The 15,885-nt window shown below is 42.1% G+C and overlaps 1 long non-coding RNA gene across 1 annotated transcript in view; it reads right to left on the reverse strand.

Annotated features, from left to right (window-relative positions):
• LOC117530059 overlaps positions 1-15,885 on the reverse strand; it is a 631,671-nt gene that overhangs the window by 354,281 nt on the left and 261,505 nt on the right. The window contains exon 2 of the long non-coding RNA XR_004566175.1: positions 892-899. This is a non-coding gene — a long non-coding RNA (uncharacterized LOC117530059). The remainder of the gene's footprint in view (positions 1-891; positions 900-15,885) is intronic.

The raw sequence follows: 15,885 nt of genomic DNA on the forward strand, positions 1-15,885 counted from the left end.
TTTCTTCACTATTAGTGTCTATAGCAGTATTTGCTGCAATTCTAACATTGTGTGGATGTTGTTGTATTCCATGTCTCCGAGGCCTTGTAAATAGAATGATAACCACAGCAATAAGTCCAGGACCAGGAGGGGGTCCAGCATCATATCCACTTCTGGGGACAGACGACGACAAGGAGGACGATGGCTCTCCTGGCCTGTACCCAGACCAATGGAAGTATGATGACCCAGACACCGATGATGGTGACAATGATGACATCACCTCTGGGTGTAAGCCTATAGAGAAAACATACCATGATGAACCTCTTAGTGAAAATCTCAAAAAGAAGTGCTAAGCTGAGTGATGCCTACTGTATGTTTAACAGGCGATAAACAGGAGGGGAATGTTAAAGATTCTGTATATATGTTATCACTGTTAAACATTTGTACATTTGTCTTCTTTCTCATGAGAACGGTGTTGTGCTGTTTTGCACTTCACCCTGAGAATGTACGTGTTATTCAACCTTGTTTTAGCTTTGTCTTCTTTCTCATGAGAACGGTGTTGTGCTGTTTTGCACCTGTCTTAACCAAGCCTGAGAATTCAATTTTGTTTTAGCACTCTGGGGTCAATCTGAGCTGTAAGGAAGGGCTGGATGTACTTATTATTATAATATAACTTTGTTTTCGCAGCCTCTAACGACTGGGAGTAAGAGAACGTTTGACTGTTGTGATGTGGTGCTTAGTGTGAAGGAGTGTGTGAAGGACAGGACACTTCAGGCAGATGCAGGACAGCTGATAACTGCAACAGACGAACGAGATGTGCTGACCTGTTGTAAAAGAAAGTGTTCTTCCTTACAGCTGCACTTATTGACGTATGCGTTTATGTACGGGAAGAAACTTGTCTTGCGTCATCACCCCCCACCCTTAGGAACAGTTTTTTGTTTATGTGATGAGGGCAGTCTCTTAATAAAAAGAGCGGAAAGCAGGCCAGACTTTAGTGTAGCCCTTGGTGTACAGCCTGACTGCACTCCGCGCGTAAAATTTGACTTTCTGTCCTCACTGGTGTTTCTTGACTCTGTTTGTCTTGTTAAAGGTTTAAAATGTTGGAGGAGAAAAATACCCAACAGAAACGATGATTAAAAAGTATCAAACGCCGTTGTTCGCGTTGTCTCCGTCGTCACAACCGAATTCTCCGGGAGCGCTCCCGGAATTATTCGACATGTTTGAATAATTTTTTCGACGATTCCCGGTAAAGCCGGAACTAAGCCACGCCCCCTAGTGCTGGCGTTAACAACGGTGTGTGATCCTTAAGACGGCCAAAACTATTCTGGGACGCTCCGGGAGCTCTTACCGTCTATGTGTAAACGGGGCTTAAAACATAAAAATTACATGCCACCCACGGGATTCAAACCTGCACTTTCCAAAAGCTCTAATTGCCAGCCAGACACTTTACGACTGAGCTACCATCGCTGTCCTGTAATAGGTGCGGGAAATGCCTGATATCAAGAAGGACATGGACGTATTTAAAAAAGATAAAACCACACACCATATAAAACCTCGCATTGTTAATTGAATCCCTCTTATCAAGCTGACAATACAAGTACAAACTGTCTGTTCCTCTGTAGGATGACCCATGGTCACAAATGTACAGTCGTGAAATGACAGAATGGGAAAGCAGGGCAATCTTATCATGTCCATATCTGCTGGGCGGTGTGGTCCAGCTGGCCCCGCGCGTGTGTCCTACCCGACACACGTGTCTTGTGGATAGCACACAGATGCAGGGTCATGTGGGAAAAAAGTTCACGGGGGTGACGTGACATATTCAGATCGCCCGCTGCATGTTATGATCTGATGGTCCATTTCATGCATGGATTTGCTGCAGCCCATTGCAGCAGCCATATATGTTTATATGTATGTCCACGTGAGGACAACAAGCAGACACATGCATGTCACAGTGGGCAGTTGTTAATTCATGTCCATCCAAACACGGTATGTGTTCCCCAGATGTGACGTCCAGAACCACAGATCTCCACAACTGCTTCTGTGGGCGGACACACCCCCTGTCAGTTCAGCACACACACCAATGCGTCACCGTGTCTGTTTGCAAAGCTACGCTCATGGGGACACTTAGACATTTTCACATCCAGCTCGACAGTGATCGTCTGTTGACTGTTGTCATGCTAATAGTGTGAATGGCCACATATTTTCTAAGTGCCAAGCGAGTGGTGTTAGATCTTCGTGTGTGTGCCCTGGAATTTGTCCGACACCTGCCGCAAGAGGGTTTGATGGGCTCTCACAGTGCACATTCTGTCTTTCAGCCGCTGGTGTACACAAATAGTTGTAGCAACAGGTGTACAAGGTTTTGGAGGCAGCTACAATTTTACACGTATTGCATACGATTCCTGATTCATGCGCACTTCATGCTCAATTTGACCACATTCGTACTATGTGTGAAGGGGCCCTAACATTCTACCTCAAGTGTGCTTAATGGAGACATTGGGCTCGCAGACCTGAACACAGATGTGGAGGGGAAGCATCCAGACTTCCTGCTCATCATTCTGGGGGATTTTAACAGAGCAATTCTCAGCTACAAACTCCATAAATACAAACAGCAAGGCAAACAGACAGGCAAAAGAAAATGAGGAAAAAAAAAAAATCTTTTGCAGCGGTAAAACACAGGTGTTTAATAATGGTGTTTAATAGGTGTACTTGATACATCTTAACAATGTTTCTGACAATGTGTCTCCCTAAAATCTGTCAAAATCAGAAATGTCTCCTTGTTTGTTGTGGTTGTCCTTCAGGCTATATACACTGAGAAGCCCATTCAGTTGTTTAAACCAGAAGAGAACAGCTGGCAAATAATGCTTCTGGACTTGATTCTGCCAAATACCCATCTCGTATGTTATCCCCTGAGTTGACAGGCAAGGGACTGTGAGGTGTCTCTCACAGTTTAAGATAATTTTAATTTCTTCATTTTTGTATGATTATGGGGCATTGTGGCCAAATGTTCAGTGCACTTGCTTCAAAAACATAAGGTTCCCAGTTCAAGACCACCCATGTCCGTTCTCCATGAAATATGGAGTTGTGTCAGGAAGGGAGTCTGTTGTAGGACTTGTCCCAGTTTAATATGAAAACGTATATCTGATCTGCTGTGGTGACCCCAAGCAACAATCAGGAAGCTAAACATACTTACTCTTCGATTTATTTACATAAATTGAATCTATTTCTATTTAAAACTGTTGAACTCAGGATTTTTCAGAACGGCTTTAAATCCACCAAGTCGAATTCTTACACAAAGTACATAACATTTGTTGTTGTTGCTCTTGGTTATGTGTGTATCCAAGGCTACATTTTTACACACTTTTTTATGAAGGTAATTTTCTTTACTGAATGTTCAAGTGAGGCTCTTGGACCAGACAAACTGTAATGGTGCCCGTACAGTTGTATTTCCACCTGTATTTTAAGCACGGGCAGTGCTGACAGCTCCGACTGTAAAAGCACCATTATTTCTTCTCATAAGTAGAAATTATGACACTGGTGCCTGGCAGGTTCAGATCTACAGTTATAACTCTTACCATACTGCATAATTTAGGGTGAAGTGCTTTAATGTTAAATCAAAGGCAAAGGTCATAAGGACCCCAAGGCTGGTAGGAACGTGGCAGAGTGTGGGGGACTAACACAAATGAAGATCCATAAAAAGTGAGGCAGGCAAGGTAGTAAATAAAACACACGGTAACAACAGAACAGCGTCCATATTCCAGAGAGTGTCCAAAATCAGGTATGGAAAGATGCTGTTGATATACAGGAAATTTCAGTTTCAATTTATTTTCATTTATATAGCACCAAATCACAACAAAGTTGCCTCAAGGCACTTCACACAAGTAAGGTCTAACCTTACCAACCCCCAGAGCAAGCACACAGGTGACAGTGGTAAGGAAAAACTTCCTCTGATTATTTGAGGAAGAAACCTCAAGCAGACCAGACTCAAAGGGGTGACCCTCTGCTTGGGCCATGCTACCAACACAACTGACAAAACAATTTAATAATGAATATACAGGAAATTTTGCCGGTGCACAAACAGAGAGAAAAACAGAATCAGGCATTGGAAAGACAACAAATACAGTATAATTTGTCAGCATTAAGCAACAAGAAAAAGAAAACAACAAAAGAAAAAAACAGGAAATGTAATATGCACAACAGAACTAATCGAGTACTCTACAACTTGACAATAAATGAATATGGACATATCTGACCAGTGAAACTCCAAATGAACTTTAATTTTAGAAAATGCTATAGTTTTCAGGTTGAAAATGGCATTAACAAGTGATTAATGATGGCTGTTGTCCAGGAAGATGCATGATTTTTATTCAAAACCCTTCAGTGAACAGAATGCTGTCTGCTTGTGGATGTTGGCCTGTATTAGTTAAAAATGTCTGTCTGATCTGTGATAGACTGGCAGCATGTCTAGGATGTGCTCTGTCTTACACATTTTCCACCTCTCCCTCTTCTGCCACAAGCTGATTAATCATTCAGGATGCCTATGTATCATTTAATTGTGGCAGATCAGTGGCTACCTCCGGTAGAAATTAAAGGACCGTTTGTCTCCACAGGTGGGGGATGTGCCATCATACACCACCAGCATAGACTGCCAGACTTGACCTGACCTAACCTGCACCCTTGCTTGTCTAACTGTATGGTTGTGGGTTACAGTGGAGGGCACTGTGAGTCTCAGCAACAAGGGGAAAAAAAAGAAACTTGACAGTAATGCACCATTATGACAGCAGATGGCACTGAGAGTCCATAACAAAAGTTCACCTCTGAAGGAAAACACCACAGAACTCAGTAGGGTTAATTACACTGGGGAAAAAAAGGGAGAACTGCGCAAAAACACAATAAATAGCTTGTCAGAAAAAAAAAAAAACTTTAAAAAAGGAGCGCGCAAAGTAGCGCCACGCGATCCACAAAAAACTCTCAGGAACAGACATGCAGAGAGATCAGATACAAAACTGTCAGGAGATATGCGGGCGTGTTCCACATGAAAGCAAAGTCAACATTTCAGTGATGAGTGCCTGGACGCTGAGGTTTATAAAGAGTAGCGGTCAATCAGAAACACTGAGGAATGCGATCGCTGGGTGACACTGAGATGGAGGAACTACCCACGAGGTAACCAAAACAGCATGGAAAGAAACGTGCAAGTCCCAGCCATGTATGCGCCACCCGTGACACATGTGGCATGCTCATCTGTGCAAGATCCCGCATGCAGGTGCTCATTGTTAAGCAACCCATTAAGTAAAAAACATCATGTAATATCTGATTTTGGAAGATAGATGGGTGCTTTTGGGTTGAGTCGGTTTTCTCCCTGGGTGGCTGCCATCCACAACCCAAGGTAGTTCCACTGTGTGGCGGATGCAGTTGTGTGCAACACTTGACATCACCTGTTGTTTAGCTTATACACACAATCTCTATTTCATGGCAGTTGTATTTACTTTGTAACCACACATCTATGGAAACATCTTGATGACTTGATTTGCTAAAAAAAAAAAATCTGCCCCCGTGGCAGCATGGAATTTTCAGTCACATCAATGAGTCTGTAAAATTTCCTTTTGAAAATTTGAACCTTTTGTTACCTTTAGTGCACTGAGAATACATCAGTGTTTATCTTCTGTTTCTTCTCTATGCTATTAAAAAACTATTAATAAAAGGGAGCTTAATTCTCAGTAACAGTAGAGCCTCTTAGTCTGGATTTTTTTTTCTCCATGGCACCTACTAGAAAATATGGATCCGGCTGCTGCTTGCCTGTTACCATGTCGTTTTTCTGTTATTTTCCTGATTGTGTGTGCTGTCATATCAGCTTTGACGGATAGCGATTGCGTGAGTGCAATACAGATTTATGATCGCGACTCTCTTTTTAAAATTAAAGAGACAATGGAATGCCTCTTTCATGACTGGGATAGCTACAAGCAAACTTTCCCACCTCCATTTGTGTGTTCCCCCTCCTCCCGGGAATACCTGATGTGGCGACGTCCAGGTAGTCAGAAAAAGAGGAGAAGAGGCTGCAGAGCGGGTGTCCAGGTTCGGATCAGACGAGGAGTGTGGCATGCGGCTCGTGGATACCAAAGCTACAGGTGGCTTCGTCCAGTTCCACTCTTGCAGGGCCATACGGCTGGCGGTGCGGCCCTGTTCATGCATCCTACCACTCCTCTGTGTTGCAGGACTCAGCCTGGACATCACTGGGTCCCCGATGGACGAGTCGCTTGGGTCCCGGGTCCGTCCCTGTTTTCTGTGTTTACATCTCGGGAGCAGCGTGGGTTTCGCCGGTACAGTGGTGCCTCACGTGACCGTGGGAGATGTCTGCAGCCTATCCCGCTGTGTTCAGCGGACTCGACTACCGCCTCATTGTTGAGTAGGATTGGATTATTGAATGCGCGCTCTATTTCAAATAAAGCGTTCTCCATTAATGAGCTTTTTGTCAGGAAAAACTTGGACTTTCTTTTCCTCACAGAAACGTGGCAGAGGGAAAATGAATGCATCCATTTAAATGAGCTCTGTCCTGCGGGTTGCTTAGCGGGGGTAAGCCCCGCCCCTGTCGTGCGGGGGGAGGACTGGCTGCTGTGCACCGGACCGGTACAATGCAGACTGTCGGATACGAGCCACGCCCCCTCTTTTGAGGCGCTCATGATGGAAGTTGGTTCCTCACATAAATTTTATAGTGTTTTGATCTATCGACCTCCTGGCCCTGCTGGGACTTTTCTTAAGGCTTTTACTGACTTTTTATCATCTATAATTAGATTGGAAAAGGTCTTAATTTTGGGTGATTTTAATTTCCAGATTGATGTTGATTCTTCTACTTCAGCAAGAGAGCTTATAACTATGACAGAGGCTTTTAATTTTAAACAGTATGTGTCAGGTCCCACTCACAACAAGGGTCACACGTTGGATCTGGTTTTTGCACTGGGCCTGGAAATTACCAATGTATGTGTGGAGCATGTTCTTCTGAGTGATCATTGTTGTGTTTTCTTTGATTTGATGGTGCCATCTGAGCCTCAACCTGTTTCTACTAAGGCAGAAAGGAGAATTATCACAGAGACAACAGCTACGCTTTTCTGTGATAAATTCAACCCTTTACTTTTTAGTAATCTCACTGAAACTGATTGCTTTATGAATAGCTTTAATAGCCACTGTTCCACTATCTTGGATCAAGTGGCACCACTTAAGGCTAATAAAGCTCCTCGTGAAAGTTTCTGTCCTTGGATAAATGATGGGATTATGACTCTAAGGAGAACATGTCGCCAGATTGAACGCCTATGGAAGTCAGCAAAACTGGAGGTTCACAGGCTACATTTAAGAGACTTAATATCTTCCTTAAATAAGACGATAGAGGGGTCTGAGTGGTGTCCAAAAAATGAGGTGGGCTTCATAGATAATTGGCAAAGCTTCTGGGGAAAACCTGGTCTTGTTAGGAGAGATGGCATCCATCCCACTTTGGATGGAGCAGCTCTCATTTCTAGAAATCTGGCCAATTTTCTTAAATCCTCCAACCGTGACTATCCAGGGTTGGGACCAGGAAGCAGAATTGTAGTCTTACACACCTCTCTGCAGCTTCTCTCCCCCTGCCATCCCCTCATTACCCCATCCCCTTAGAGACGGTGTCTGCTCCCAGACCACCAATAACCAGCAAAAATCTATTTAAGCATAAAAATTCAAAAAGAAAAAATAATATGGCACCTTCAACTGCACCACAGACTAAAACAGTTAAATGTGGTCTATTAAACATTAGGTGTCTCTTCTAAGTCCCTGTTGGTAAATGATATAATAATTGATCAACATATTGATTTATTCTGCCTTACAGAAACCTGGTTACAGAAGGATGAATATGTTAGTTTAAATGAGTCAACACCCCCGAGTCACACTAACTGTCAGAATGCTCGTAGCACGGGCCGAGGCGGAGGATTAGCAGCAATCTTCCATTCCAGCTTATTAATTAATCAAAAACCCAGACAGAGCTTTAATTCATTTGAAAGCTTGACTCTTAGTCTTGTCCATCCAAATTGGAAGTCCCAAAACCAGTTTTATTTGTTATTATCTATCGTCCACCTGGTCGTTACTGTGAGTTTCTCTGTGAATTTTCAGACCTTTTGTCTGACTTAGTGCTTAGCTCAGATAAGATAATTATAGTGGGCGATTTTAATATCCACACAGATGCTGAGAATGACAGCCTCAACACTGCATTTAATCTATTATTAGACTCTATTGGCTTTGCTCAAAATGTAAATGAGTCCACCCACCACTTTATCATATCTTAGATCTTGTTTGACTTATGGTATGGAAATAGAAGACTTAACAGTATTCCCTGAAAACCCTTCTGTCTGATCATTTCTTAATAACATTTACATTTACTCTGATGGACTACCCAGCAGTGGGGAATAGTTTCATTACACTAGAAGTCTTTCAGAAAGCGCTGTAACTAGGTTTAAGGATATGATTCCTTCTTTATGTTCTCTAATGCCATATACCAACACAGTGCAGAGTAGCTACCTAAACTCTGTAAGTGAGATAGAGTATCTCGTCAATAGTTTTACATCCTCATTGAAGACAACTTTGGATGATGTAGCTCCTCTGAAAAAGAGAGCTTTAAATCAGAAGTGCCTGACTCCGTGGTATAACTCACAAACTCGTAGCTTAAAGCAGATAACCTGTAAGTTGGAGATGAAATGGCATCTCACTAATTTAGAAGATATTCACTTAGCCTGGAAAAAGAGTCTGTTGCTCTATAAAAAAGCCCTCCGTAAAGCTAGGACATCTTTCTACTCATCACTAATTGAAGAAAATAAGAACAACCTCAGGTTTCTTTTCAGCACTGTAGCCGGCTGACAAAGAGTCAGAGCTCTATTGAGCTGAGTATTCCATTAACTTTAACTAGTAATGACTTCATGACTTTCTTTGCTAACAAAATTTTAACTATTAGAGAAAAAATTACTCATAACCATCCCAAAGACGTATCGTTATCTTTGGCTGCTTTCAGTGATGCCGGTATTTGGTTAGACTCTTTCTCTCCGATTGTTCTGTCTGAGTTATTTTCATTAGTTACTTCATCCAAACCATCAACATGTCTATTAGACCCCATTCCTACCAGGCTGCTCAAGGAAGCCCTACCATTATTTAATGCTTCGATCTTAAATATGATCAATCTATCTTTGTTAGTTGGCTATGTACCACAGGCTTTTAAGGTGGCAGTAATTAAACCATTACTTAAAAAGCCATCACTTGACCCAGCTATCTTAGCTAATTATAGGCCAATCTCCAACCTTCCTTTTCTCTCAAAATTCTTGAAAGGGTAGTTGTAAAACAGCTAACTGATCATCTGCAGAGGAATGGTCTATTTGAAGAGTTTCAGTCAGGTTTTAGAATTCATCATAGTACAGAAACAGCATTAGTGAAGGTTACAAATGATCTTCTTATGGCCTCGGACAGTGGACTCATCTCTGTGCTTGTTCTGTTAGACCTCAGTGCTGCTTTTGATACTGTTGACCATAAAATTTTATTACAGAGATTAGAGCATGCCATAGGTATTAAAGGCACTGCGCTGCGGTGGTTTGAATCATATTTGTCTAATAGATTACAATTTGTTCATGTAAATGGGGAATCTTCTTCACAGACTAAGTTAATTATGGAGTTCCACAAGGTTCTGTGCTAGGACCAATTTTATTCACTTTATACATGCTTCCCTTAGGCAGTATTTTAGACGGTATTGCTTAAATTTCATTGTTACGCAGATGATACCCAGCTTTATCTATCCATGAAGCCAGAGGACACACACCAATTAGCTAAACTGCAGGATTGTCTTACAGACATAAAGACATGGATGACCTCTAATTTCCTGCTTTTAAACTCAGATAAAACTGAAGTTATTGTACTTGGCCCACAAATCTTAGAAACATGGTGTCTAACCAGATCCTTACTCTGGATGGCATTACCCTGACCTCTAGTAATACTGTGAGAAATCTTGGAGTTATTTTTGATCAGGATATGTCATTCAAAGCGCATATTAAACAAATATGTATGATGCTTTTTGCATTTACGCAATATCTCTAAAATTAGAAAGGTCTTGTCTCAGAGTGATGCTGAAAAACTAATTCATGCATTTATTTCCTCTAGGCTGGACTATTGTAATTCATTATTATCAGGTTGTCCTAAAAGTTCCCTAAAAAGCCTTCAGTTCATTCAAAATGCTGCAGCTAGAGTACTAACGGGGACTAGAAGGAGAGAGCATATCTCACCCATATTGACCTCTCTTCATTGGCTTCCTGTAATTCTAGAATAGAATTTAAAATTATTCTTCTTATAAGGTTTTGAATAATCAGGTCCCATCTTATCTTAGGGACCTGTAGTACCATATCACCCCAATAGAGCGCTTCGCTCTCAGACTGCAGGCTTACTTGTAGTTCCTAGGGTTTGTAAGAGTAGAATGGGAGGCAGAGCCTTCAGCTTTCAGGCTCCTCTCCTGTGGAACCAGCTCCCAATTCAGATCAGGGAGACAGACACCCTCTCTACTTTTAAGATTAGGCTTAAAACTTTCCTTTTTGCTAAAGCTTATAGTTAGGGCTGGATCAGGTGACCCTGAACCATCCCTTAGTTATGCTGCTATAGACGTAGACTGCTGGGGGGGTTCCCATGATGCACTGTTTCTTTCTTTTTGCTCGTATGCACCACTCTGCATTTAATCATTAGTGATCGATCTCTGCTCCCCTCCACAGCATGTCTTTTTCCTGGTTCTCTCCCTCAGCCCCAACCAGTCCCAGCAGAAGACTGCCCTCCCTGAGCCTGGTTCTGCTGGAGGTTTCTTCCTGTTAAAAGGGAGTTTTTCCTTCCCACTGTAGCCAAGTGCTTGCTCACAGGGGGTCGTTTTGACCATTGGGGTTTACATAATTATTGTATGGCCTTGCCTTACAATATAAAGCGCCTTGGGGCAACTGTTTGTTGTGATTTGGCGCTATATAAAAAAAAATTGATTGATTGATTGATGTGCAGAAAGATTTTATTATTTTTTATTATATGCAGAAAGACACAGGTCCTCACAAAGACTGATGTAAAATATCACAGTGTCACAAAGTCCATGAATGTCTGTGGATGCAGATTCAAAGACACTTAAATCTGTGCAGTCAAAACAAGCTTTTAACTCCTGCCTTGATGCATCCATCCACTTCTTTCTGTCTTCACTACAGGCTTTGCAGATTTTAATTTCTGCCTGTAGGTAGGGACTGAGGGGATCAGACAGTGATCAGGGAGTCCCAAAGCTGCACAGGAAAACAGAGCGATAGGCGTCCTTTATTGTGGTGTAGCAGTCGTCAAGAATGTTCATGTCCCTGGTGTGATATGTAATGTACTCAGGATCATTACAAATCTGAACATCATCTTTGATCCTGATCACGGCATCATTGTTGTTATTGTGACTGTCACACTTGTCATTTATTATTTTACATTTGCTCCAGATTCTTTGATCCTGGTCACACATCACCCATCAGTGCCTTTCGTCTTGATCACTCATCTCTCATCTCTGGTCCTGATTGCTGACTTTGCTGTTTCAACCTTGCCAATTGTGGTATTTTTCTATTATGGCTTGATCTTATAATCAGGAATCAAAGTACTGAAGATCAAGGGGCAAATACTAGCCTTGACAACAAAGGTAAATTCAATGTATGCACTTTAACCAAAGTTCTTAAAGATGCAGTGGTCAAAAGTGGAGGGAATTTGTCAGCAGGGTGAAGGTATCCATGAGGGGATTAGGAACCAGATTCACTAAAACGGCAGTCAGACTGGGCTAACAATGAAGAATATGCAGGAACAAAACTCTGGTCAGTAATAAGAAATCACTGGGAACTAGGAACATGAGTAGACTTAGCAAATGGAGTAAGGCATACTGGCAGAGAGGACATGAGATGTTTTTATGCATGAGAAGAAATCACAGAAAACAGACATGTGTGGGAACTATCAAAGTATGACAGGAAACCAAAATAATGAACAAAACATTACAGTGTCAAAATAAACTGGAAGCTAACCCAACATGGTTGAACTGACATGAAATGAAACCAACACAGAAAGGGAACACAGAAACTGCACAGCACAGGTTAACGATTAACATTAATGATTACTCTTTTAATTCATTTATTAGTAATTGGAGCGGGCTGCGGCCTCAACTTTACCTAAATTCTGGGTCTTTTACTGAAGTTTAGGGCTAGTGGCCGGCGATCACCTTAGTATTTTCTCTGTTTCTCTTGTTGTTTTAATGCTGGCAAATTATACAGTATTTTTTTGTCTTTCTGATGCCTGATTCTGTTTTTTCTCTCTGTTTAAGGTTGCAGCTCCATCCAGAGATGGGAGTTGTATTCGTGTTGGCGACCCTCCTGTCCTGTTGTGTGTGTGGGCCGCCAGAAGAGGAGGTACTGCTGGCCCACACCAGTGGGCGCCCTGCCTGAAATGCGGGCTTCAGGCACGAGAGGGCGCTGCCGCCACGGACACAGCCGGGGGTGACAGCTGTCACTCATTATCTCTTGACAGCTGTCACCCATCTACTCAACATCATCTCACTCCATAAAGACCAGACGTCATCTCCACCTCGTTGCCGAGATATCGTACTTCATTGGAGGTAATATACTCAGCCGTTTGTGTTTTAACATCAATCTGTATATTGTGGTCTTTGCAGGAGTACCTGTTATCCTCTGTCTGCTGGGAGCTGATTGAGTGCTGGACTGCACTCTTTTCCCCTGAGGAATTACTGCGGTACTCTGCTACATATTAGTGAGAGGTGGAGGTGGCATTCCCACCGTTTTGTACGGGGTGTACACACACCCATACTTGACTGTCTTTGTTCTCGCCAGCAGTACCAGATCGACAGGCGGGGACGGTGATCACCTGGGAATTCGGGACTTGGCGGGCTCCAGTATTCACCTGGTTCGGTTGGCAGCGGGAAATTGTGTGGTTCCGGCTCTTCTCAGGACAGACGTCTTCTATCCTCGAGCCTGCCCACACGTCACCTTTGTGGATTGACTGTAATCATATTCTGAGATTGTCTGTATGTCGTTGTGCTCCTTCACAACATTAAATTGTTAATTTTTGGCTCATCTATTGACCGTTCATTTGCGCCCCCTGTTGTGGGTCAGTGTCACTACAATTTCACAACATGTCCTGTGCCCCAATAGCATTTCTTGTACATTTGTCCGTGAATTGTTCTGTGAATTGTTATGTAATTTATGTTTGTAGCAGGCCCAAGCAGAGGGTCACCCCTTTGAGTCTGGTCTGCTTGAGGTTTCTTCCTCAGAGGGAGTTTTTTCCTTACCACTGTTGCTCTGGGAGTTGGTAAGGTTAGACCTTCCCTGTGTGAAGCGCTTTGAGGCAACTCTGTTGTTGATTTGGCACTATATAAATTAAAATAAATTGAAATTAACATCACTTTGAGCAGATGGAATCAGTTAATCAGTGAAATCACCTGTTTGAGTGGGTGGTTGCAAAGAAAACCTGTATCCTCTCAGCCCTTTTTTGGAATGTGTTGAAGGCACTGGCCTAAGAAGTTGGACATCTGCCCAAGTCTGGTCTGCTTCATGTTTTCTTCCTCAAAAAAATGTCAGAGGGAGTTTTTTTTTGTTGTTTTCCTTACCACTGTTGCCTATGTGCTTGCTGAGGGGGGTTGGCCAGGTTAGACCATAACCTTGTGTAGCATCGTGGGGTGAATTGAATTGCATTAATAAACAAAACCCACCACAGTAAAGAGAAATCAACACAAAGAATAACAGAAATATCAACAGAGTCCAAATCCAAAACAAACAAAAATGTTAAAAAAACAAACCTCACTCTGAGAATAAATGAATAACTGAGGGGAAACTAAACCACTGATGGAAACCAATCTTGTCACAAGGACCAATGGAAACCATGTCGGGAAATAAATCAAATCAAATCAAATCATTTTTATTATATAGCGCCAAATCACAACAAACAGTCGCCCCAAGGCGCTTTATATTGTAAGGCAAAAGCCATACAATAATTATAGAAAAACCCCAAAGGTCAAAATGACCCCTATGAGCAAGCACTTGGCGACAGTTGGAAGAAAACTCCCTTTTAACAGGAAGAAACCTCCAGCAGAACCAGGCTCAGGGAGGGGCAGTCTTCTGCTGGGACTAGTTGGGCTGAGGGGAGAGAATCAGGAAAAACACATGCTGTGGAAGAGAGCAGAGATCAATCACTAATGATTAAATGCAGAGTGGTGCATACAGAGCAAAAAGAGGTGAATAAAAAGAAACACTGTGTGCATCATGGGAAACCCCCAGCAGTCTAAGTCTATAGCAGCATAACTAAGGGATGGTTCAGGGTCACCTGATCCAGCCCTAACTATAAGCTTTTTCAAAAAGGAAAGTTTTAAGATTAATCTTAAAGTAGAGAGGGTGTCTGTCTCCCTAATCCGAATTGGGAGCTGGTTCCACAGGAGAGGAGCCTGAAAGCTGAAGGCTCTGCCTCCCATTCTACTCTTACAAACCCTAGGAACTACAAGTAAGCCTGCAGTCTGAGAGCGAAGCGCTCTGTTGGGGTGATATGGTACTATGAGGTCCCTAAGATAAGATGGGACTTTATTATCCAAAACCTTATAAGTAAGAAGAAGAATTTTAAATTCTATTCTGGAATTAACAGGGAGCCAATGAAGAGAAGCCAATATGGGTGAAATATGTTCTCTCCTTCTAGTCCCTGTCAGTACTCCAGCTGCAGCATTTTGAATTAACTGAAGGCTTTTCAGGGAACTTTTAGGACAACCTGATAACAATGCATTACAATAGTCCAGCCTAGAAGAAATAAATGCATGAATTAGCTTTTCGGCATCACTCTGAGACAAGACCTTTCTAATTTTAGAGATATTGCGCAAATGCAAAAAAGCAGTCCTACATATTTGCTTAATATTTGCTACATATTTGCTTAATATGTGCATTGAAGGACATATCCTGATCAAAAATGACTCCAAGATTTCTCACAGTATTATTGGAGGTCAGGGTAATGCCATCCAGAGTAAGGATCTGGTTAGACACCATGTTTCTAAGATTTGTGGGGCCAAGTACAATAACCTCCGTTTTATCTGAGTTAAGGAAATTAGAGGTCATCCATGTCTTTATGTTTGAAGACATTCCTGCAGTTTAACTAATTGGTGTGTGTCCTCTGGCTTCATGGATAGATAAAGCTGGGTATCGTCTGCGTAACAATGAAAAATTTAAGCAATGCTTTCTAATAAATACTGCCTAAGGGAAGCATGTATAAAGTGAATAAAATCGGTCCCAGCACAGAACCTTGTGGAACTCCATAATTAACCTTAGTCCATGAGAAGACTCCCCATTTACTTGAACAAATTGTACTCTATTAGATAAATACGATTCAAACCACTGCGGTGCAGTGCCTTTAATACCTATGGCATGCTCTAAACTCTGTAATAATATTTTATGGTCAACAGTATCAAAAGCAGCACTGAGGTCTAACAGGACAAGCACAGAGATGAGTCCACTGTCTGAGGCCATAAGAAGATCATTTGTAACCTTCACCATGAATTCTGAAACCTGACTGAAACTCTTCAAATAGACCATTCCTCTGCAGATGATCAGTTAGCTGTTTTACAACTACCCTTTTAAGAATGTTTGAGAGAAAAGGAAGGTTGGAGATTGGCCTATAATTAGCTAAGATAGCTGGGTCAAGTGATGGCTTTTTAAGTAATGGTTTAATTACTGCCACCTTAAAAGCCTGTGGTACATAGCCAACTAATAAAGATAGATTGATCATATTTAAGATCGAAGCATTAATTAACGGTAGGGCTTCCTTGAGCAGCCTGGTAGGAATGGGGTCTAATAGACATGTTGATGGTTTGGGAGGAAGTGACTAATGAAA

This window comes from Thalassophryne amazonica, chromosome 2 (assembly GCF_902500255.1).
Source record: "Thalassophryne amazonica chromosome 2, fThaAma1.1, whole genome shotgun sequence".
NCBI classification, from domain to species: Eukaryota; Metazoa; Chordata; class Actinopteri; order Batrachoidiformes; family Batrachoididae; genus Thalassophryne; species Thalassophryne amazonica.